Source organism: Schistocerca gregaria, chromosome X (genome assembly GCF_023897955.1).
Source record: "Schistocerca gregaria isolate iqSchGreg1 chromosome X, iqSchGreg1.2, whole genome shotgun sequence".
Classification (NCBI taxonomy): Eukaryota; Metazoa; Arthropoda; class Insecta; order Orthoptera; family Acrididae; genus Schistocerca; species Schistocerca gregaria.
In genome coordinates, this window is record NC_064931.1 from 388264119 (window position 1) to 388289935 (window position 25817).

Below are 25817 nucleotides of genomic sequence, written 5' to 3' on the forward strand. Positions count from 1 at the left end.
CACTACTTCAGACATTAGTCGCGTCCATGCCACTTAGTGCTGCGGCACTTCTGCGTGCTCGCTGGGGCACTGCACAGTATTAGCCAGGTGTACCAGTTTCTTTGGCTCTTCAGTGTAGAATGTAAGGTCATAGTGGGTTGAAATTACTGATACCGAATGTTGAGTATGACCTGTGTGGTAATGATGATGTGGTGTGTGACGTCATAAGGGTGCAAACTGAAACAGCACAAAAAATTGCCAGTTCTTCTTTTGCTTCTATATTATTTTTTTGGAATGTAGGTTGTGGTGACAGAATGATCTGTACTGTAATTCGCGATCTAGAATGGACTGAAAAGCGACAGCCTGACTGTGTGTTGTTGAGGCCAAGGGTGAGATGTCATGAAAGTAACTGTAATTATCTTCTGGCTGGTATTTGATGCATACTGAACTTCAGTGAGTGTTTTATGTCCATTATTTGGTAACGCCATGAGTCTAAGCAGGCGTGTGGTATCTACACGGTAAACATATCTACCTCATTTTACGTGATTTTCTCGGCCTTTTCCTGTTTCTTGGCCTCCAGCAAAATACTTCCTCCATGCCTGTACCATCTAAACGCCTGGCCACATGTCGCACCGATTTCCATTTCATTTTAATTACTGCTATAATTATATCTTCCGTTTCCGCCTGTTTCGTGTTGAATTTGTTTATTTTCTCTCCTAATAATTAAAAGCGCGTTTACCTCTCTAAAGAACCATTTCCAAAATGATCTCCTAACTGTCATAGGATTATGTAGCACACGAGCTAAAAGTGCCTAAAATGGCAAGTAGTTCTAGGAAATTACCAGCCAACTTAAACACAGGATATTTTTCAGTTTCTGCCCACTTGGACGGGCTTGTGTCCTGACCGCTCATAAACATCCCAGCCAGGAATGGCTACACATCCACAGGCTGACCATACCTGCTGCCGATAACAAACCCGACGAAGGTAGGACGGGCGAACTACAGGAAGTTGAGAAGTAGAATAAAGCAAGACGGAAAGAGAAAGATTCCCCCTGCCCCCACCACCTCACTAACGAAAAAACAGACTTCCAGAACGTAAGTCAAAACTGGTTATACATTCCAATTTTAAGCTCTTCATTTGACACATCGGAAACAGTTTTGAAAACTCTATTCAGATTAGTAAAAGCACTCTAGGCCAGTTTTAGTCGTCTGTTCATTTCCTTTGTTGTCAATACTTGTCTGCCGGCCGGAGTGGCCGTGCGGTTCTAGGCGCTACTGTCTGGAAACGAGCGGCCGCTACGGTCGCAGGTTCGAATCCTGCCTCGAGCGTGATGTCCTTAGGTTAGTTAGGTTTAATTAGTTCTAAGTTCTAGGCGACTGATGACCTCAGAAGTTAAGTCGCATAGTGCTCAGAGCCATTTGAACCATTTTGAACCAATACTTGTCATCTGCTATTTTGCTGAATTGGAAAATTGAGAAATAAATTCCTGGGTCCAAATACCCTTTATTACTGTGCGACGACAACACAAGGGAAATAGATATTAATACAGAATAGGTAACATTTTGGTAAAAGGTTAATGGAGCTTATCCATTATCATCGGGAAAAAAATTTAAGAAAAGAATATCATTCATTGGAGTGAAATGAATAGTAGCAGAGAGGAATCTAATGAACTTACGGCATCATTTATGATGTGTGCTGAACGATTTAAATTGAATATACATAGACAGGAATAACCGGTACCGACCACTTCAGTGAGTCATTATTGCGTGGTTTACTTTAAGAAAAATACAGAAAAACATGTGTCTACTAGTTATTAGAAGTTAGCTAAATATTTTTACCTTTCGTCACTTTAAAAAGTAGGCGTGATATTTTTCAATAAAAATTACAGTTGTGTGGGAAACATTGCTGGGGGTATTGGCTGATATCTGGTTCAGGACTACCGCAGCCGTATTTATCAGAACTACTCTGACAGTTCTACAGAATTCCCAGTTCAAAAACGAAATCACAGCGTAATTTTTTCTCTCTTCCGAAACTACTCGTATTTTAAGTGAGGTTCTGGATGGGCCTTCTGCATCTCCGCTTCGATACGTGGCCACACGATGAAAGTATCGTCACGTGTCTCAGACAGCGTGTAGGCGCGACAGGGCAAAGCTTAAAGCTGTTTCCTTGAAAGTTTCCCTGAACATGTTACCTACCGGTGGCAAGAGACAGGGAAGCCGTCCACTTCCTCGCAATATTTACCACGCCAGGGGACGACAAAAATAACTGTACTAACTCACACGTATCGACTGCTATTCGACCTCGCAGGTGCATATCATCTCTTTCGTCTGTCCTGTACTAAATAGATACTTAACGTCATAGCTTGTACCACATTCAACACACTAATACAGAAGAAACGCCGGCCAGAGTGGCCGAGCGGTTCTACGCGCTACAGTCTGGAACCGCGCGACCGCTTTGGTCGCAGGTTTGAATCCTCCCTCGGGCATGGATGTATGTGATGTCCTTAGGTTAGTTAGGTTTAACTAGTTCTAAGTTCTAGGGAACTGATGACCTCAGAAGTTAAGTCCCATAGTGCTCAGAGCCATTTGAACCATTTGAAGCTACAGAAGAAACAAATGATTTAGTTTTTCTTCGATGCGGAAAATATACTGCTTTTTTGTATTAAGCATGTATATGATTATTTATTTTCGTGCTTAGTATAAACAGAATATAGTGACATATTTTCTCTTACTGTATTTATGTACCAAATACATGATGAAATAATTCATTATTTGTTCCTACATTATAGCTTATTGGCTATTTTTATGTTCAGATGAGCTGTAATACGTTACAGGTGTACGGAGACCACTGAATGAAATTCTACCAGACGTAGATCCTCTAGTTCTCTTTAAATCCTAAGATTCCCAGTTAAACACTGAACTTTAAATTCTCATTCGGTACCGAATGCACATGATTTTGAGCACCATTCTAAGATAGTTTCTATAATTTGTTTTATTTCCTACTTTTGGATAAATCATTTCACAAAACACATGACCATTTTTTTCAAGCTTCTTTTTATTTTCAAGTTTTGTTCAGGAAGCATGAAATATCATATATTTAAATATCGATCGGATTTCTATTATTATTACGAGTGTATAGATCAAAAGAAAGCAGAGAAGTTTCCGTTTTTGCTGTGATATGATATGTTTGACACTTCGTTTTCTTTACTAGCAGCAGATGCTCAAATAAATAATTACGTATTTCTTAATTTCCATTATTGCTTTCATATAGTTAAATATTCTTCTGCAAAACTACACCTCCCGCTGGTCAGTTTAATATCTCATTTTTCCATATCACTCTCACCGTTTGGATATGAAGATTCGGACAAGAGTTTCCCCTCAAATCGCTAATTAAGTTTTTCTAAATTACTTCAATTATTTTCTGGCAATTATATTTATCTTTGCAAAACTAGACCTTACACTTGGTCAATTTCGCACCCCATCTATCGATTTGCTACTTTTTTTTGGCTATGGATATTCGGATAAGAATCCTTTGTTTAAATTCCAGGGAGTCTTATTTTCAGTTCATTCAAACATAATTGTGAAATGTGTGTGCAGATGCGAAGAAAATTATGTCCTGAACTGTAAAGAACGACTAAGCACTGTTTTATTGGGGCACGTACGTGAAAAGGACCACACGAATCCTAAGTAGGAACGATAGATGTTAATAACCCAGAATAACTTCTCCCTGAAAACGGAAAAAAGTGTACTGCAGTAGCAAATTCAAAATTATTGTCATTTTTTCCGTTTTCAGTCGTTCCTTTGCTGCTTCAAAATTCATGGAGGTATGTTCCGTCTGTGCAGCTAAATGAAAGGCAGTTCGTTTTCTGCCATACGCGTTTCTCGTCTTTTATAAAGGAAGGAAGTGCAAGTGAAGTGCAGCAATAAATGTGTGTGAAAAAACACTGGCATTCGGCCTTCTAGAGTATGACCGCGTAAACACATCTGCACATGAACTAGCAACACTGGAAATCGCCAGTGAAGATGCTTCATAAATAAAAGAAGCGAAACGCATGTGGCAGACAACAATCTGCCTTTCATCCTGTTGCATACCTGCATGAAAATTTAAAATTACCTCAACACTTCTTTAATATATAAATGCTGTAAGGTATAAAATATTGAATTATAGTCCACTGAAGATAATGAAAAAAAAACCTTCATTTCCAGAAAGAACTTTCACTCAGCTGCGAAGCGTGCGCACATTTGAATCTTCCTGGCAGATTAAAGATATGTGCTGGACGGGAACTAAAATCATCGAGCTAGTACTCTAGCGACTGAGTTATCCAACTACAGAATGAATTTTACGGGAACAATCAAAATGGTGCAGTTGGCTCTGAGCACTATGGGACTTAACTTCTAAGGTCATCAATCCCCTAGAACTTAGAACTACTTAAACCTAACTAACCTAAGGACATCACACACATCCATGCCCGAGGCATGCCGGTCGCTCGGCTCCAAACTGAAGCGCCTAGAACCGCTCGGCCACTCGGCCGGCCTTCCCATGGTGCTCGTACAATTATGTGATTCCCCCACAAGGAGAGACTTATTTAGTTTTCTAGTTAGGTTGTTTTGACTTTAGCGTGAAACACGTTAGTGCAGTGTCTCTATCTGACAGTGTCTTTCAAATACTGACACTGCACAATTTGGTTGGTCGGTTCGGGGGACGAGACTAAACAGCGAGGTCATCGGTCTCACTGGATTAGGGAACGATGGGGAAGGAAGTCGGCCTTGCCCTTTCAAAGGAACCATCTCGGCATTTGCCTGAAGCGATTTAGGGAAATCACAGAAAACCTAAATCAGGAGGACCAGACGCGAGTTTGAACAGTCGTCCTCCCGAACGCGAGTCCAGTGTGATAACCACTGCGCTTCCTCGCTCGGTGTACAATGTAATAAATTTCAAGATTAACATGTACAGTATTTGTATTATCACCGGCTTCCGTTAAGCGATTAAGTAGGACTGAATATAAGTTCACCAGCCAAAATGTTTGTGAGTCTCTTAAGAGCAAAGCGGAAGCTTTGGATCTCTGTAGAGTGCGTTAATGTGGTAGCAGGCGGCCATGTGGTCCTCCACTGCAGATATAAGTCATAGCAATTATGAAGTAGAGTGTAAGCGCCAGGCGGCGCATGGAATCAGCACAGTAACATGGATCGACTTGAAGACGGTAGAGAATGGAAAAAAGGACTTGTGTTCGGCTGTGCCCATTAGCACATCGAGAATGAAGTTGCGCGACTCGTTGTTGTATTCGTGCGAACTACCCCAGGTGTCTGCAATGAATGGCTTAACACTCGCAGCCATGCAACATAGCGAAGAGCAATGGTCGTAAAAAGACCCTAACAAATTAACCATCTGGGACCGGAGTCGGCTGTTACGCCTTCTCGATGACAATAGGTTTCAGACCCGATAGGAATCGTTGCTGGTAGTGAATGCAGCGCCATTTAAACCAGGTTCAAAGCGAAAATGATGAAAGGGCATATAACGGACATTCGATGTCGGTTACCTCGCGAATGGCCATTGCCCTCAGCAACACAAAAGCTACGCGTCTTCAGTGGGCCAAATAACACGGCCACTGGACAACAGCTGGCTTCAGGCGTGTTGTGTGGTCCGACTACAAGCGATTATCTCTTTCCGAATAATGCAAAACGTCGAGTGCACCGACGGTCCAGTGAGGTTTCAACCCATAGTGTACTACAGGCCGAAGGTGGGTTTGTGATATCTGTTTTAGTACCAAGAATTAGGCCCAGTAATTCAGGTTACCGAGGCATATTTTCCTGGTTTGATGAATATTCTGGCACCGTATCGCACCGCGACTGGCGCGCAGGATCACCATATCTTAAAACCATAGGTAATGTCTGGAAATATTTGAAGCAGCAGGTGAAACGTAGCAGTCGAAACCTTTGCAGTTTTGTAGGTCTACGGTATCTAATCATCAATGTCTTCAGCTGGATATAACATTCCTGAAGAAACTTGCGGACTGTCTTCTTAGCCGAACTGAAGCTATTGTCAAGGCCAGAGGCTGTGTTATCATGGTATTAGCATGATATCTCGTTAGGCGATCATTTTTTTGTCGGGTGCTCTAATAACCATGCGATGTAAAGATGAAAATACCACCTGAGACTAAAGAACGCGAATTAGGGGAAATACTTTGTTTTGCGGAGCTATAGGGTAGAGGCGAGTGAAACAAGCAGTGCCGCGGACTTTGCAACTGTGAATTTTGCGATCCAGCGTGGTGTTTCTGACAAGAAATATTTTAGCCATGGCATTTACAACTGCCAAAGGAAGCAGCAATAGTGGGAAAGGCTGTGGTCGAAAATATCACGGTGAAAAACTGGTTGCTGTTAGACGTGGCTATTCTCACTGTTTAGTAATAATAACGTCGCTTTACATTGTATCCAACTGAAAAATGAACGATTTAACTCCTGTGAGTGAAAGGAGCAGCAATGATGGTACTGTGCACCTATCTGTTGCCGCGTTAAAGGAAGCCACAACAGTTGGGGAGGCTCTGGTCGTAAATACAGTGGTACAAAACTAGTTGGTCGCAAGTGCCACTGTACCTGCGGCACCTACAAACAGGTCGGAAACGAAACGGTCGACACATCCACGGAACCAGTTACAAAGGGCCGACGCAATGAACCGGTTTTCGGATACTGCAAGGTTATGTATATTTTGTGGAGGAGCCTTACCCTGATGGAAAAACACATCACGTTCCTGTTGCAAGAACGGACAAATGTACTCTACAAGACAGCGCTCACCACGTCAACCTATGTGCGCGAACGACCAGCATTTGTGTGCAGGTAGAATCTGCTTTCATCGCTGAAGACCACGGCGCACCATCCCATTCCATCTTCCGAGTGATGCTCTGACGGTATCAGTCGAGCCGTGCATGTCTATGCTGTGGCGTGAGTGGAACAGAGGCTAGAGGTGTGTGTGCCCGTAGTCCCACTGCTAATAACCGGTTCGCAACAGCTCGTGCTGACACGTCTGGGCTCACAAGCCCTCTTTTCTGTGCTGTGGTACTTGTACGATCTGTCACTGCTTCCCTTACAAACAGGATGATCCTGGCGGGCGTCCAGAACCTCGTCTATGGGTGTGAGAATGTTCACGTGACTATCGTTGCACAACTGGCGCAGCACGTCCATATTGAGTGGCAAATCTCCGACAGGACCAACCCGCCACTCGGAAGTCCACAACCTGACCCCTTTCAAACTCGTTAAGGTGGCTGTAGGAAGGCGTATGCATCTCCGTGACATGGTTGCCAGCTTGCTTCACACTTCCACAACACACTGATCCTTCTGGATGCGAGCATTTCCTATTAAAGGGTAGATGCAGGTGCCGTTCTGGTAGCTATGTCACTACGCTATCTGTTGGATGACGACGCCGAAACCGTTATCAGTACATTTACTGTTCCATCATCGGATCAAAATCTATGTCGTCTTTCCAGGTGTACTATTTTTTCTTGCAGTGTATTTATCGTTTCTGGAATGTTCCTGAAACATCTCATGTATTTATATTCTAGAATATTTGATGTTTCCATAAATACCAGAATTCTGGAATATTCTATGAACGTATAAATAGATGCAATCTCCGTCGAGGAGTTCAGTTCTGTTCTGGCTGTACGTTGGTGTCAGTTCCTAGTGTAATGGTTCTTTGAGGACCATGCCTTCGGATGTGGACTTGATTGTGGTGTCGACGTTACATTGTTTGGTGGAGACGCCAGGTACTTGAAGATTACATCACAGTGGCTCCAATTAGGCAACGTAAAAGTTGTCGCCTACAGCCCGCAGCTGTTCTAGGCGCTTCAGTCCAGAACCGTGCGATCGCTACGGTCGCAGGTTCGAATCCTGCCTCGGGCTTGGATATGTGTGATGTCCTTAGGTTAGTTAGGTTTAAATAGTTCTAAGTCTAAGGGACTGATGACGTCAGATGTTAAGTCCCATAGTGCTTAGAGCCATTTGGCGCCTACACGGTCAGTACATCGTCCGCATGGTCCATATATTTAGAAGACCCAATGAATTCCAACTCAGTAGTAAGTCAGCTGAACATCACGCATCCATCAGTGTTTTCCAGAGGTTCTGGTAAGGACCTGCCGAAGTGGCTGAAAGGATTCGACTGAGTCGCCAAATACTACAGGTAGGATGACATGGTATATTTGGTACACGTGTACGTTTTACTTGGACGTCACAGGTCAGCAATGGTTGAAAAACAACGAAGAGAAGCTCTACAGCTATGGCAAGTTCGAACTGAAGACAACATTTGGTGGCAATCAACAGAAAGTCCGTTTAGCAGAAAAACAACTGAAGTAAAGGCCCAAATTCGTGGCGAAACGACACAGTAATACACACAGAATGTCTTGGTCCTTTGCAGCATTGTGAATCCCAGCATCACACAAGCCTATAAAATCTTACATTTAATGAAAGGAGTCGCAGAAGGCATGTACCAAACATTTCTAGGAAATGACGTCACAACACAGATAAGTTCATAACGTGGTACCAGCGCATCGAGGAGACGAACAGAGAGGATGGACAGACTTCCAGCGTCTTGGCTGCCAGCAGTAACAGCGTTACGGGACGGCAGCTCTTGCGAAACAACACACACACAGGCGCGCGAAAGGCCAAAGTGACCTAGGTACACACACTAGTGGCACGCCTCAGACGGCACTAGGCAGCAAGTAGACAGCGCTACGTCATAATTTCCGCCCGTTTCTCATCCTTATATTTCCATTGTGGCAACCAATTAAGCAAACATCAATCAAGAATGTCTAGTTCCACCAATGACAAGAAATAATGCTACCACCAATAAAGGACGTCTAACACCCCTCCTCCTGATCCTCAATACCCTTTCAAATTGGACTGACAGACTATTTCGCCAGAATATAAGAATTAAAGTTTCTCTCGTTCAGCGTTTAGCAAAAATACCCTGAAGAAGGCCATTTGCAACAATGGCCGAAACGTCGGAAAATATTATACATCTACAATGCGCTCGCATACACAAAAGAATTTTATTGACTGTGGTCAAATTTAGTTTATGCATCATAATACTGGTCATTTCCTTCCTCTTAGACACATATATTGTCATGTTAATTGTGAACGACAACAGCAGATAATTTGAGGAGGTAGAAAATTCAATTCAATTATGATTTAGTTTTTATATTATATTTTGTGTTCCCTAAAATTGTGAAAAAATGCAAGGATGAATTTTGTTTCATAATTTCTCAAACTGAAAAAGTGTTCTCAATTTATCTGTTATAGTTTCAAACCTTACAGAGGTAGAACTGTAGGACTCTACGGAAATTTCAAAATTAGGAGGGATACAACCGAAAATTTTTCATCATATTTTTATATCATTTCAGAACAGGTTAAAATAAGGTAAAAATACAGAAAAGACAAAGCGCCTTCGCCGGCCGAGGTGGCCGAGCGATTCTAGGCCCTGCAGTCTGGAACCGCGCGACCGCTACGGTCGCAGGTTCGAATCCTGCCTGTGGCATGGATGTGTGTGATGTACTTAGGTTAGTTAGGTTTAAGTAGTTCTAAGTTCTAGAGGCTGATGACCACAGAAGTTAAGTCCCATAGTGCTCACAGCCATTTTGAACAAAACGCCTTCCTTTCAGTTATTTCAGTAAGTGAACGGTGAGTGGTGACATGGAAAAGAGTTAGTTCATTCGAGTGAGTGAGCTGTCCTGATACGACACCTGAGAAAGACGGTTTTGCCCGTCTCTATTGAGTGTCAGAACATGTAGAAAGAAAGGAATGGAAGGAAGGGAGATTAGCGTTTAACGTCCCGTCGACAACAAGGTCATTAGAGACGGAGCAGAAGCTCGGACTAGTGGAGGATGGGGAAGTCAATCGGCTCTGTCGTTTGAAAGGAACCATCCTGGCATTTGCCTGAAGCGAGTCAAGGAAATCATGGGAACTTTATTCAGGATGTCATCCTACCAAATGCGAGTTCAATGTGCTAATCACGCACCAAAATGGTTCAAATGGCTTTAAGTACTATGGGACTTAACATCTGAGGTCATCACCCCCATAGACTTAGAACTACTTAAAACTAACTAACCTAAGGACATCGCACACATCCATGCCCGAGGCAGGATTCGAACCTGCGACCGTAGCAGCACTGTGGCTCCAGATTGAACCACCTAGAACCGCTCGGCCACAGCGTCCGGCTAACCACGCACGACCTCGCTCGGTTTGCAACACTTGTCCTAGAATACTAGAGATAGCTGACGATCTTCAGCAGCTGATCTTCATCTTAAGCAAAGTATAAGCACTCAACAGTTCGTCATTATAGTTACCAAATGGGGAATACGTAATAATATTTATTTACCCAGAAGCAGCGAACTCACATTTCCGGAAGTCAACCGATTTAGTATGATAAAGATAGTTAACTTATAAAAACATAGTAACAAGTTTCCAACAGTTCTTGTTTTTGCAAATGGTGTAAGGCTGAAATTGTACAATCGTACATGAAATAAAGAAATGTCAGCCGTAGGTATCACAAAATCGTTTAAAAAATGCAACTTAAATCCAGTGTTCCGTTAAGATTTGTTCACTTTCAGTATGCAAATGTAATGCGTAACTATTTGATGTGTAGATTTATCTGTTATGTTCTACCATGAATTGTTGGAAACAGGGTTGTAACTGCGTTACCTCGTTTGTTTCGATCTCAAAGTAGTTAGTATTGCAATACTAGGAGACAAAGTTCATGAGAAAGGTGTGTTCGGTTCTGTGTGTGTGTGAAATCTTATGGGACTTAACTGCTAAGGTCATCAGTCCCTAAGCTTACACAATACTTAACCTAAATTATCTTAAGGACAAACACACACCCATGCCCGACGGAGGACTCGAACCTCCGCCGGGACCAGCCGCACAGTCCATGACTTCAGCGCCTGAGACCGCTCGGATAATCCCTCGTGGCGTTCGGTTCTGAGCAGTCTAAATTGCGTTACTTATTGAAGTAGACTTTAACATAAGGTAAAATTGTTAAAGCCACAATAATTATATTTTGCAATGATTAATTTCGAAAAGTTTAAAAACAATTCTGGCCCTACGACTTTTCTTAGAAGATAGGTTAGAGAAAGGCAAACCTACGTAAGTAGCGTTCATACGTTTAAAGAAAGTTTCTGACAATACTACTGGAACACACTTTTTGAAATTCTGCCGGTAGAATTACCTCGCAGTTGTCTACATGTGATTAAGGCTGATGTGTTGGTAGCTGAGGTGGCTTATAAAGAAAATCAGGAATCTACAAAAAGATAACACAATAATAATTTTATTTAAAATATGTACACCCAATTACTGAGATATAAATGACTAGGTTTTTTTTTTACTGGCTGCCAGTTTTTAAGTAGAAATTTGTCAATGGAATAGGAGTTATCCAGGGGAAATTATTTTACATCAGATTTAAAACTTGTTTCGCTACTTGTCAGACATTTTGAATTATTGGGCAAATGATCAAAAACTTTATTGCTGCATATTGAACTCCTCTACGAACCACTGACAGCATTAACAATGGGTAATAAAAGTCATTTTTCCCTCCAGTGTAGTCGATGTGTACATCACTCCTCTTCTCAAATTGTGATGGATTATTTATAACGAGTTTTATTAGCGAGAGTATGTTTTTACGGCTCCGTTAAAATGCCTAGCTCCTTGAAGAGGTGCCTATATGACGTCCGTGGTGAACACCACATATAATTTTTACTGCTCGTTTTCCGCAATCAGTACTTTCTTTCTAAGTAATGAGTTACCACAGAAAATTATTCCGTACGACATTACTGAGTGGAAATATGGGAAATATGTCAGCAGGTTGATAATTTGTGTATAAGATTAGCAATTAAGAACAATAGTAGCTGAACGTAGTTGGCTGAGAAGCTCAGTAACATGCTTCTTCCAGTTCAGGTTTCCATCAGTATGTATACCCAAAAATTTGGAGCATTCTACCCTACTTACTGACTCCTGTTCATGTGCAGCATCAATTGTTAGTGTGACTATTTACTGTACAGGACTTAATGTAGTTGCTTTTTTTAAAAAATTTATAGAGAGTTCATTTTCAGAGAACTTAATATTCTTTGGGAGATACCATTTACTAATTCTTCGGTTGCTTTCTGTCTAATGGGATTTATTGTCACACTAGTACCGTCTGCAAAGAGTACAAGCTTTGCTCGTCGAATGTTAAGAGGAAAGTCATTCACATACATAAGAAAAAGAAGTGGGCCCAACATTGAACCCTGTGAGACTCCCTTGTGGTTTTACCACAGTCACTAAAATTTTCTACTTTTCTGACATTGTCTGAATTATTCAGCACAACCTTTTGCATTCTGTTTGTCAAGTACGATTCAAACCAGCTGCGTTTAAAGCTATCAGTTTCACAGAATTTGAGTTTTTCTGAGAAAGTTTCATGATCTACACAATCGGAGGCCTCTGAGAGATCACAAAAATACCAATTGGCGAAATATTATTATTTAAGGCCTGTACTATTTGATGAGTGAATGTATAACTAGCAATCTCAATCGAACAACCTTTCAGGAATCCTAAATGTGATATGCTTAGGTAATCTGTTTCCACTTAAGTGTGCAGCTACTCTTGAGTGCATTACTTTTTCGGATATTTTGGAAAAAGATGTCAGTAAGGCAAGTGGACAATAACTGTTTAAGTCTGTCTTGTTACCTTCCTCATAAAGTCTTTTCTTGATAAAAAAACAAAGACTCTTGAATGCTGATACACACCGATACGTCACTGATAGTATTAATGCTTTGCAGCACAGATTTATGTGTATGTGTTTTCCTCAAAGCAGTCTTACGTTCAAAAGTTGGTAAGTCTACAGATACACCGAGTCTGGGCGAAGTTCTTGCTTAAAAAGATGCGCCCGCCAATCAGAGTGGCAGCCAGTGAGGTCGTGTCAGTTCCGCGTCCTTTGGTGGGATCTGTGCGTGGTGACCACATCGGAGATAACGAGCAATGGAAGAGCGAGCCCGTTGGCGGGAGGTTTAACAGTGCTGCCTGACGAATAGCCGTGTGCGGCGAGGGGCGTGCTTTGTGTTGTCGGCAAAGACGCCGTCGATACCGCAAGGTATTCGGTTGGTTACACTGGATAACGTGCAACAAATCTCCGTAAATACGTTTCAGAGAAGAAAAGGACAATAAACGCTGATCACTAAATTCGTGGGCGATATGTGCCGTCCCTTTTGATTTGTGGGACGAATCCCTCACATGCGAATCTGTGTGTCTTCCTAGGTTTTCCGGTCGTTTTCACTACTGACATCAAAACACCGACGGCGTGATCAGTGTCTTAAAATCACATGGGATGCATATCAACGAAGTGAACAACACGACTGCTGTTAAGTTCGTTGACATGCATTTTAATAGTTATACTAAAGTATTTCAGTGTTTGATGGATGGTGGCACAGTGCTGAAACGCTCGTAAGAGTCCTGGTTTTTCATTTTATGTACGGACTTCGCTATCATATGTTAATTAGCCCATCCCAAACTGATACGAGAAATACATAATGGTTCATGTCGATATATACATGACAGCTTTAGTGTGGTGTAGGTTGATAACTGGAATTAGCTATCTGATAAATAATGTCTTTATTTCAAAATAAAAGAACAGCTTATGCAGAGTTCTTTCGATAAACTCGCGGTGGCTATGGACACTTACATCAAACTGCTTTCTCTGCGTGTATCTCTTTGTGACGCCACATGCTCCATGGGCAAAAATTGTTATCGCCATATCTGGATTCTGGTGATTACGTTTTAACAATCGTTTGAGTCTATCAAAGATATTTCTATGTAACATTATTAATAATACGTAGAAAACAAGCCAGTCCTTGATTGTAAACGTCTTGAGCTGAATAAAGCAAATTCACGATCAAAGATTTTGGTTTCCAGGTATCCTCAGACATTGGATCGCTGTTAGCTTCGTGATGACCAAGTGTGTGAACTTTTTCAGATGTTTTTAAATCGTGGAACTTTGCCCTTATGAACCAGCCTAGTATTCACCTGGTCCCGGCCCTCACAGTTAGGGCCGGAGCAGCGACCGAATCAAGAGATGGCGAGCTAACACACGTGGCTGTCAGGGAGAGATGAAGCTCGAACCACACCTGCAGTAAGAAACGAATTCGATGCCTTGGTTAGGCCTGGTCAGGGCAGAGAAGAGGCAGTGAACCCCTGTTTCCAAGCCATACGGCTGGGAGTGTGGATCACCTTTTCACAGGTTCATCTTCATATTGCGGAAATCGCGAAGGTAAACACATCGCGAATGAAAAACGTTTTGATATAAATTAAGGTGGAAAAAGTCATGCGAGACCTCCTAATATCGTGTCGCACCTCCGTTCGCATGACGTAGTGCAGCAACTCGACGTGGCATGGTCTCAACAAATCGTTGGAAGTTCCCTGCAGAAATACTGAACCAAGCTGCCTTAATAGCCGTCCGTAATTGTGAATGTGTAGCCGGTGCAGGATTTTGTGCACGAACTGAGCTTTCACTTATATCCCATAAATGTTCGACAGATTCACATCGGGCGATCTGGATGGCCAAATCAGTTGCTTGAATTGTCCAAAACGTTATTCAAACCAATCGCGAATAACTGTGGCCTGGTGATATGGCGCATTGTCATCCATAAAAATTCTATCGTTGTTTGGGAACATCAAGTCCATGGATGGCTGCAAATGGTCTCCAAGTAGCTGAACACAAAACATTTCCAGTCAATCATCGGTTCAGTTGGACCAGAGGACCCAGTCCATTCCATGTAAACATGGGAAACACAATTATGGAGCCACCACCAGATTGCACAGGGCCTCGTTGACAACTTGGGTCCATGGCTTTGTGAGATGTACGCCACACTTGAACCATACTATCAGCTCTTATCAACTGAAAGCAGGACTCACCTGCCCAGGCCACGGTTTTCCAGTCTTCTAGGGTCCAACTGATATGTTTACGAGCCCAGGTAAGCGCTGCAGACGATGTCATGTTGTTAGCAAAGCCACTCGCGTCAATCATCTACTACCATAGACCGTTAACGCCAAATTAGGTACACTGTCCTAACGGATGCATTCGTCGTACGTCCTACTCCGATTTCTGCGGTTAGTTCACGCAGTGTTGCTTGCCTGTTAGCACTGATAACTTTACGTAAACGCTGCTGCTCTCGGTCGTTACGTGAACGCTGTCGGCGACTGCTTAGTCCGTGCTTGAGGTAATGCCTGAAATTTAGTATACTCGGCACACTGTTGAGACTGCGGATCTCGGAGTATTGAATTCCCTAACGATTTCCGAAATGGAATGTGCCATGGATCTAGCTCGAGCTACCATTCCGCGTTCAAAGTCTGTTAAATCCCGTCGTGACGCCATAGTCACGTCTTAAACCTTTTGATACGAACCATCTGAGTACAAATGTCAGCCGGCCGGAGTGGCCGAGCGGTGCTAGGCGCTACAGTCTGGAACCGTGTGACTGCTACGGTCGCAGGTTCGAATCCTGCCTCGGGCATGGATGTGTGTGATGTCCTTAGGTTAGGTAGATTTAAGTAGTTTTAAGTTCTAAGGGACTGATGACCTCAGAAGTTAAATCCCATAGTGCTCAGAGCCACTTGAACCATTTTAGAAATGTCAGCTCTACCAATGCACTACCCTGTTATACACATCAGTGTACACCGATGAGCCAAAACCTTATGATCACCTACTTAATAGCGTGTTGTTCCACTTTTCAGACACAGTACAAGAGAGATTCTGCTTGGCATGGATTTTACAAGTCCTTGACAGAATTCCAGAAGTATGTGGCACCTGATGTCTACACACAAGTGAAGCAATTCCTGCAAATTACGGAATGGTGGTTTACAGGCACGCAGCTTTCGTCCGATATGTGTCCCAGTGGGTACAGATCAGGCACATTTTATAACCAAGATATCAATGTGAGTTCACTACCCAATGCTCCTAAAACTACTGTACACGATTCTGACCTTGTACTATGGACAGTTATCCTACTGGAATGCGTCATCGCCGTAGGGAGAGACTTCGCCCGCATCTCGTGGTCGTGCGGTAGCGTTCTCGCTTCCCACGCCCGGGTTCCCTGGTTCGATTCCCAGCGGGGTCAGGGATTTTCTCTGCCTCGTGATGGCTGGGTGTTGTGTGATGTCCTTATGTTAGTTAGGGTTAAGTAGTTCGAAGTTCTAGGGGACTGATGACCATAGATGTTAAGTCCCATAGTGCTCAGAGCCATTTGACCCATTTTTGAGAGATTTCAAACATGAAGTGATGCAAGTGGCCCGCAATAATGTTCTCGTAGTACAATGCTATCATGATGTCTTCGACTACCACCACAGTTCACATGGAAGCCCAACGCAATGTACCCCTTAGCATAATTTTCCCCTTACCGGCCTGCATTGTGGCGCAGTGAATGTTTCGTGCAGTCATTTGCCTAGATGAGGGCGTGTAAGGTCCCAACCATCGACCTGGTGTAACAAGAAATGAGATTCATTCGACAGGCGACACGTTTCTATTGCACCAGCATTGTACTCCCGTAGTAGATCTGCCACAGGCCGCTGTCTATCCTGCATTGCCTCCGACGTGGTCATTCAGTACCATACGGTCTACTCGTTATTTCACCATCCTTCAACCACTTTCCATAGGTGCTCACGACAGCACTACGCCAACAGGCGACCAGCTTTGCCATTTCAGGGATTCTCGTTTCCAGCCGCAGCGCCACAAAAATTTGCCCTTTTTGAAAACTTCTTATACGAGGTTGAATGCAAAATTCCCGGGACTGGTGCTGCCATATGGAAAGTAGGAGTAGTAGATCGTTGCACCGCTAGGGGGCGGGAGTTGCGTATCTGATGAGTCAGTGTGCAGAGTGGCATTCAGCTGGGAGGACGTGTTGCGCGTCCACAGTGATTTCCGTAGTACCCTGTGTTTGGTGTGTGGCGATTTTACGATGGATGCGCAAACAGAACAGCGCGTGTGTATCAAATTCTGTGTGAATCTCGGGGAAAGTGGTGCAGAGACCCTTGCGATGATTCAACAAGTGTTTGGGGGACAGAGCATGAGCCGTACGCGTGTGATTGAGTGACATGCCCGGGCTCACCAAAACCCAGAAAAGCTAAACAGCTGAAGAGCAAAGTGAAGAGCATGATCATCGTTTTCTTTGAGGAGGAGGAGAAGGAGGAGGAGGAGGAGGTTAGTGTTTAACGTCCCGTCGACAACGAGGTCTTTAGAGACGGAGCGCAAGCTCGGGTGAGGGAAGGATGGGGAAGGAAATCGGCCGTGGCCTTTCAAAGGAACCATCCCGGTATTTGCCTGAAACGATTTAGGGAAATCACGGAATCGTTTTCTTTGATACTAAGGGAATTGTGCACAAAGAATTCGTTCCACTCAACGAAACGGTGAATTCCGCGTACTACTGTGACGTTATGCGACGGCTCCGTGAAAACGTGCGGCGACGACGGTCCGAACTTTGGCATCAAGGGGACTGGCTGCTGCATCACGACAATGCACCGCGTTACACGTCCTTGCTCACCAGGACCATTTTGGCAAAAAACAACATGGCGGTTGTACGCCATCCACCGTATTCGCCAGATTTGCCACCTTGCGATTTCGCACTATTTCCAAAACTGAAATTCAAGTTGAAAGGCCGTCGGTTCGACACTCTAGAGAGGATTCAAGAAGCACCGCTGGCAGTGATAAAGACCTTCAAAGAACAGGACTTCCAGAAAACGTCTGATCAGTGGCTGAAGCCCTCGGACCGGTGTGTACGTGCGAATGGGCCCTACTTCGAGGGTGATTGTGACCATTAGTCGAAAGGTAAGGTTTTCAACAGAGGGCAGCACCAGTCCCGAAAATTTTGGATAGCACCTCGTATCATTGGATTTCTGCATTTGCGGCCCTATCTTCGCTGGAATGACTGCCCATTCGCCTCGGCTTCGCTTACATTCTTTCCTTACTGCGTCACGTGTCCGCAATACCACAAGGAGCGTTTAGCCTCGCGGTGAGCGGTGGTCTACATCTACATCTACATAGATACTCCGCAAGCCACCGTACTGTGCGTGGCGGAGGGTACCATGTACCACTACTAGTCATTCCCTCCCCCGTTCCACTCGTAAATAAAGTGAGGGAAAAACGACTATCTATATGTGTTTGCGTGAACCCTAATTTCTCGTATCTTATCTTCGCGGTCCTTCCGCGCAATGTATGTTGGTAGAAGCGTAATCGTTGGGCAGTTAGCCTCAAGTACTGGTTCTCTAAATCCTCTCAAAAGCGCTTCTCGAATAAAACATCGCCCTCCCTCCAGGGATCCCCACTCGAGCTCCCGAAGCATCTTCACAACACTCACGTGTTGTTCGAACGCAATAGTAACAGATCTAGCAGCCCGCCTCTGTACAGGCAAGATGTCCTTCCTCAATCCGACCTAGGTTTTGGCTCATCAGTGTGTACTAGAGGTTCTTACTACTCCTTTGAGTGACTCAGCTCTTAGTACAAGCCTTCTGCCATCATGGCGCCTACCACGATATCCACTGTAGTTTACACTGACTTCTCGACGCAGATTTTACGTTCTGCCACCTCCAGAAAACCGACAAAAGCGACACTGTGTGATCCTACTGCGTCCTATACAGGGACACGATCCGAGCCAGGAAGTACGTGCTAACGTTACTGGCACAACTTTCTATTTCCATCCTAAATGGATGTTCTTGAAGGAAAGTAGGTCACTGGTTCTAGGGAAACTCTTCGGATCTGTTATCTGGCTGGCTGTGCCCACATGATACCTAACAATCAGTGCCATCTCAGTGAAAATGAATAATTATAAACTGAAAGGAATTACCTCAGAATTGAAAGCATCCAAAGCCTCTTCCGGGCGTAACGAATACCGTTGTCGGATTTTCCTCACCGGAATACACAGTAAATCGTACCGCATATTTTAGCAGATACCAAGTACCAACTTCTTTGCTAAACAAAACATCGCACATCAATTTAATTAAGTGACCTTACATTTTGGACTACCAAAAACCGTCCGAACAGGCCTTGAAGGCCAAACGGAACCGACCGGCCGGCTTGTCATGCTTAGGCCTCAGCGGGTGCAGGTACGGAGGGGCATGTGGTCAGTGCAGCTCTCTCCCGGCAGTTGTCAGTATTCGGGACCGGTGCCACTACTTCTCAAACAAGTAGCTCCTCGAGTGACGTCACAACAGGTGAGTCGAGAGCCACGAGAAAGACAGGCCGCGGCGTGTGCGTCACAAACGTAGGCCTGCACTCGCTCGCTCAGCTCAGCAGACAAAATGCGTTTCTAAGCCTGTTGACTCACAGCTGGGCGTGTACGTACTAGCGAGAACTGCAGCTTCTATTGGAAGCTGCTTATATGAAGTCTTACTGATTAACATTACTACAACAAAATTTAATTAAAAAAAATGTTTCAAATGTCTCTGCGCACTATGGGAGTTAACTTCTTTGGTCATCAGTCCCATAGAACTTAGAACTACTTAAACCTAACTACCCTAAGGACATTACACATATCCATGCCCGAGGCAGGATTCGAACCTGAGACCGTAGCGGCCACGCGGTTCCAGACTGTAGCGCCTAGAACCGCTCGGCCACTCCGGAAAAATTTAATTTAAGATCAATACTCGATATAAATGGTATAACGGCTTGTTTATAGCATTTAGTCTCTTCGGTTTAACAGTCCTCATTTCATGCAAGAAGTGGTGCCTTAAGCAACTGATAATCATTCTGGCATGATTTTAATTTTATTGTACACCAGTACAGCCGTAACAAATTATAAGTAGGCCTATGGACTTCCGATCACTGTAGGACTAATTACAGCAAGACTCCATAATAGCGGATTCCAGTAGAAGATACAGTAGAAGGTCTAGTTACGAGTTAAAAGGTGCAGAAACGTGGTTTGCTGAAGTGAGCGAGCAAGCGAGCGCAGGCCTACCTTCGTGACATACGCGCCGCGGCCTGTCTTTCTCGTAGGACTCGCGCTGAGTGCACTCCGCTTGCCAACAACACTCGGCAGACCTGAACGGTGACCCATGTACGTGCCAACCCAGCCCGGCAGCGCTAACTTCGCTGATCTGACGAGAATCATTGTTATTACTGCGGCAAGGCCGCTGGCATATTTTGGACTTCTAGGTATACTAAAATCTCCTCCCATGTAGATGTCACGCTACAACGTGAGTTGGCGACGCCGGCGAATGAAAACGAAATCAAAAGGTTGTAGCAATAGATACGCGTGGAGCGTAGCGTGCGCTCTATGTTCATCGTTGGCAGCATTGGTTACATTTTTAAACAAAACTCGTCGCTATGGTTTTGATGTCAGCTGATAGTGTATGTTTTGTAACATTGTGAAATACTACGTGAACATATCGTGTGCGGTGACTGGTAGGAAAAAAGGAATGAACAGTGTAGTAATAGCCTTTTACATTATTAAATAACGTCTTTGTAAAACAGTATTGTACGATATGGATCAACCGAATGAAGTAGTGCTGTTTATAACAGAGAGGCACTGAATTCGGAAGGATAAAGGCTCCAGTATTCAATCAGTCGTTCTGGTTTAGGTTTTCCTTGGTTTCCCAAAATTACTTAAGTCAAATATCGCAGTGGTTGCTACTATAAGGCCACGACCGACTACCTGTCCCATCCTCGTCAAATTAGACCTGTAAGTATGTAAATGCCTGTATATATGAATCACATTACTTTGTTGTTCCTAAACTGAAGTACTATGATATTTCCAGTATCCTTGCCAAAGTGATCCAAGGTTGAATAAAGCTGCTGCTACTTCTACTACTACTACTACCCTACTACTATTAAGACACGTCCTTACGATGACATGTAAACACACATTTGTGAGTGGTTAAGCCATTTTTAATTTCGAAGGGAATCCATTGTTCTCAAAATTCGCTCCATATTTAACACTCGTGGTTGGTTGGTTGGTTGTTTCGGGGAAGGAGACCATACAGCGAGGTCATCGGTCTCATCGGATTAGGGAAGGACAGGGAAGGAAGTCGGCCGTGCCCTTTCAAAGGAACCATCCCGGCATTTGCCTGAAGCGATTTAGGGAAATCACGGAAAACCTAAATCAGGATGGCCGGAGACGGGATTGAACCGTCGTCCTCCCGAATACGAGTCCAGTGTGCTAACCACTGCGCCACCTCGCTCGGTAACACTCTTGTAAATATATAAAATGTCAAGGTAAACCCATAACGTTGTATTATAAATACGGTTATTACGGTTATTTTGGTACATATTGTATACCTGTATAGTACATAAACTACGACAACCACAAGAGTGTGTATAACGCAATCCTTGCATCAAGTGTCAACTTGATATGTGTAATAGTTTTATTTTTAGCCCTTCTTAAATAGTGGTGCCATGTTTCGTAGACATGGAACAACGGAATATAGTATTCCCGGAATTTTTTTCGTTTTGTAAGATTCATTGCCAATGGAAATTTATCCGAAATTGATGGCGTCTTATAATTAATCTGCTCCTTCGGTTTCACCAGTTAAAAATGTACAGTGGAGGTTAAACTGCCCGTATTTATTTTGGAAATTATCCACGTAACAAAACGTCCCTAAAATCTAGACACTGGTGAAAACAATGGGAAAAGGTGATAAGCAGTATTTACCGTTTCGCGCCACACGTGCACTACAGGAAATATTACGCACATTTTCGTGGATTATTAACAGTGAGAAAGCTTTGCACATAACAGATGCCACATTCGTAGAACGCAGACCAAAAGGAAATTCAAAAGCGAAGTTCTCAGGAATTTTTGGAGCATTTTACAGCAGAAACAAAGCAGTGGGTAGAGCGTCTGTGTCATTGTTAGAGATTCCAGGCATCGACTATGGTGCTTCTAGCGAGTGTTGCTCGCCAAAGCATAAAGAATGGTAGAAAATTAGATCCGGCAGCTCGATGCAATATCGTGTAAGCAATACATATTTACCGTTATATATGATTTTCCATTGCTTGAATAGCAGGATTTTCGATTAAAAGTAACATGAAATAATGTACTTGTTTTCTACGTTTACATGTGCTCAAGTATGTCATAGAACACTTTATAGCACATAAATTGGTACAAACCTTTCGAAAAGGGTCGTAACGACTCTGAAGTACCCGTAATAATTGTAGTTCCAGCACATCAACCGACGATGTAAACCTGAAAAAAAGAATGTTGTTTATGAAAATCACAGTTTTACAATTATAGACCATAAAAACTGTAGAAAATTTAAATTTGTGTCAGAACTTTAACAACAGTAGAAAATTTAAATTTTTGTCAGAACTGGAACCTACTCAGATAATTCACGTGAGTAACAATACCGGCAACTGTCTGATTAACTTCCAGTTCGTCAAGGGCCTAAAACCTGCCATAAATGTATACACGGGTACCTAGCAAAGTAAGTGAAACATGCCATCCTACGCTAAGACAAGTGCGCTACAAGAGATATGCATTGTACAAGACAGTACATGTGCTGGTTTCTGAAAACAAAGTTCTGCTGCGTTTTGGATAAGAGGTACGAGTACATCACAGCTCGTGTGTGAAATGGAGCGGCAAATGGAAATGCCTTCCGAAGTTGAAGAACGTGGTACAGAAAGATTCTTCTGAGTAAAACGCCCCAATAGCAAACCGATTCAACGTGAAATTCTGGCGGTGTATGTACCAGCGCCTAGAACCGCTCGGCGACCATGGCCGGCTGCTGTGTAGTCGCATGCAATAAACTTCAAGTAAGCATGAAATGTAATACATGCTTGGATGTACACTGACCATAAAAAAATTCCCGACACCAACAAATAATTACCGTAAAAATGGTTCGAATGGCTCTAAGCACTATAAGACTTAACATCTGAGGTTATCATTCCCCTAGAACTTAGAACTACTTAAACCTAACTAACCTAAGGACATCACACACATCCATGCCCGAGGCAGGATTCGAACCTGCGACCGTAGCAGCAGCGCGGTTCCGGACTGCATCGCGTAGAACCGCTCGGTCACAACGGCCGGCTATTATCTGTCACTTGAGTTGGATGATATCTTCGTGATGCTTTCGCGCTCCCTAAATTAACCTCAGTCTGGCATCAGGATTTCCTATAACTAGTTTTATGTGGTCGTTCCAGTTTCAGACTCTCCGGACTTGCATAATATTTGATCAAAAGTATCCGGATACGTAACGGTGCACAGTAATATGAGACTCGAACTTTGCTAGCGACACTTTAAATGACGTGTCTGAATGTCAATGGAGGAATGGCTGCCCATTCTTCTTCAACAGCCAAAGCCAGAGGAGATAGCGAAGTTGGACGCTGGGGTCTGGAGAGAAGGAGACGTTTTAATTCTTTCCAAAGGTGCCATTTGTTGTGGTCGGAACTCTGGGCAAGCCTATCCATAATCATTGCCTCACACATGCTACTTTACGACAGCTATACAATCATCGTCTCTGAACTGTTCCTCAACTATACAATGCTGTAAAATCTATATCCTTCCGCATTTAGCTTTTCCTTAAGCGCAATAAGGGGATCACATCATAACGATGAAGAATACCCCGTACCGTAACATCATCTCCCCCGTCTTCACTGTTGGCTCTACACATGATGGCATTTACCTAACCCAGGACCTTCCATCGTACAGCCGCGAGGTATAGATTCGTTAATTACTGCAAACTACTCGTTTCGAGTCATTCACTGTCAAGTGGCGCCGGTCTTTACATCATCTCAAGCGTCGCTTATAGCATCGACTGATGAAATGTGTGTCTTATTAGGAGCTGCTCGCCCATTGTCCCCCCATACACAGTTATTGTGCCAGATGTACTGCTGCTAGGATTTTGGAACTCACAAGAGATCCCTTCCGCTGATTTCTGTGCGATGTTTTGTAACTACCGTCCGGAATATTCGACGGCCCCTGTCCGCCAGTACATGAGGTCTGCGTGGCCTTGGTTTAGCTGTGGTTGTTCCTTTGCGTTTCTACTTCACAGCCACATAACCAACACTCACCTTGTAGACAGAAATGGTTGCAATGTCCCTGACGGATTTGTTAGTCAGGTGACATCCAACGACTAGTCCACGTTCGAAGTCACTAAGCCGTCTTGACCAGCCTATCCTGCTGTTCCTGCTTCTCTACTGACTACACTATACTCCATGCTTTCTTTCATACTGATTAGTTAGAGAGCCTATATAGAGGGAGAGAGTGGCCAATGGTGATAGCATCGCTGATTGGCTGAGAGCCGAGGTCGCCATGTTTTTACCAAACTGGCGCTAACTTGGTACGAGTATAAATAGATACCGTGTGTGATTATGTACTATTGGTTCTCTTCAACGCTTCGAACGCCAATTCCATTGTACAATTATGGTTCAAATGGCTCTGAGCACTATGGGACTCAACATCTTAGGTCATAAGTCCCCTAGAACTTAGAACTACTTAAACCTAACTAACCTAAGGACATCACACATACCCATGCCCGAGGCAGGATTCGAACCTGCGACCGTAGCAGCCCCGCGGTTTCGGACTGTAGCGCCAGAACCGCACGGCCACCGCGGCCGGCTGTACAATTATGTACAGGTTGTAATACGGTAGGTATTGAGGGACTTTTGCATGTTCTCTGTCGGTTCTATTTACGTAAATTACCCTACAGTCACTCTGTTGGTCGTAACTGTGACGATACTTTTACAACTTCATAGCAATTTTAGAGTCAAAATTTTTATTTAAAGTGATTTACTGAGTGTCACTAATAATATGAATCATCAAGGACAGTCAAAAGGAATGCCTGGTTGCTCCTCTGTTGGGTGCAAAAACCGAAGTGAAGATGGATGTACAGTATGATGCTCGTTTACCCAAGAAATGAAGAAACGCGTAAACAATGGACAGTGAAAGTCAACCGTGAAGGTGGTAATCGTAAAGGCGGCTTATGGAAACCAATAAATTATTCCTTTCTTTGTGAAGTAAGTAATTCTCCCCTGTGAAATATCTTTAGTAAGGCCCATGAAAAAAAAGTAAATGAACAGCTCAGTGTCACTAGTGTGGCCGTGTAGCACAGGGGCAGCGTTTTAACTTTGTAAACCGAAGGATGCCGGCACGGTAGCTCAGCGTGTTCGGAAGAAAAAAAAAAAAAACTGAGTGGAAGGATCAACAAAACGAACTTCAACAGATGTGTGACGTCCGCAACGACCTAACACAATGATCAACAACGAACAAAGTGAAAAAAAAAAATAAAAAAAATATCGTGAGTTCGAATTCTGCTCTATCCAGGCTTTTTTAAACGTTATATTCTATACTTTTAATGGTTCCTGAGTTGACAACTCATGCTACACGATGTGTTTTAACATGTGTACGGAACCCTAAGTCTACGTACTTCCGACTGGCGACCCGCACTTGGCTCTGTAGTCTTGGCTATTCACATTTCTGTAAATTATAATTATCGTGTGAATATTCAGTTAACTATTTTGAATTACTTTCTGCAGTTTCAGTAGAGTACCTAAGTACTGATATTTTTCCTATTTCCCGTGGTATAGAGTTCCTAAAAGTGTGTACAGAATGACGTGTTTTGCCAGCATAAGAAAATGTTATAAGATCGACACACACTTAAAATGCATTATGTGGGGATGGAAAGAGACAAGAGTTTACCAATTTCAGCGATGAATATCCGCACGGAAAAATTTGAAATACCATCATGTACTCTGAGATACATTAAATGAAAATTAGGCAGACATACACACTGCCTCACGATTCTTCCATTTGCTCACAAATCTTTTAGGCCTATATAAACATGGACGAATGGATTTGTTTTAATCATGTACCGAGTATTAAGTTAGAAGATTTGCTTTTGTCTCATGCGTCAAAC

The 25817-nt window shown here is 43.3% G+C and overlaps 1 protein-coding gene across 3 annotated transcripts in view; it reads right to left on the bottom strand.

The window, feature by feature from the left end:
- The window catches only part of LOC126298774 (1-acyl-sn-glycerol-3-phosphate acyltransferase alpha-like), a 588589-nt gene that overhangs the window by 225313 nt on the left and 337459 nt on the right, over positions 1-25817 (bottom strand). For all 3 annotated transcript variants that reach the window (XM_049990225.1, XM_049990226.1, XM_049990227.1), the window contains one exon: positions 22072-22147. The gene's annotated coding sequence lies outside the window, so the exon portion shown is untranslated. The remainder of the gene's footprint in view (positions 1-22071; positions 22148-25817) is intronic.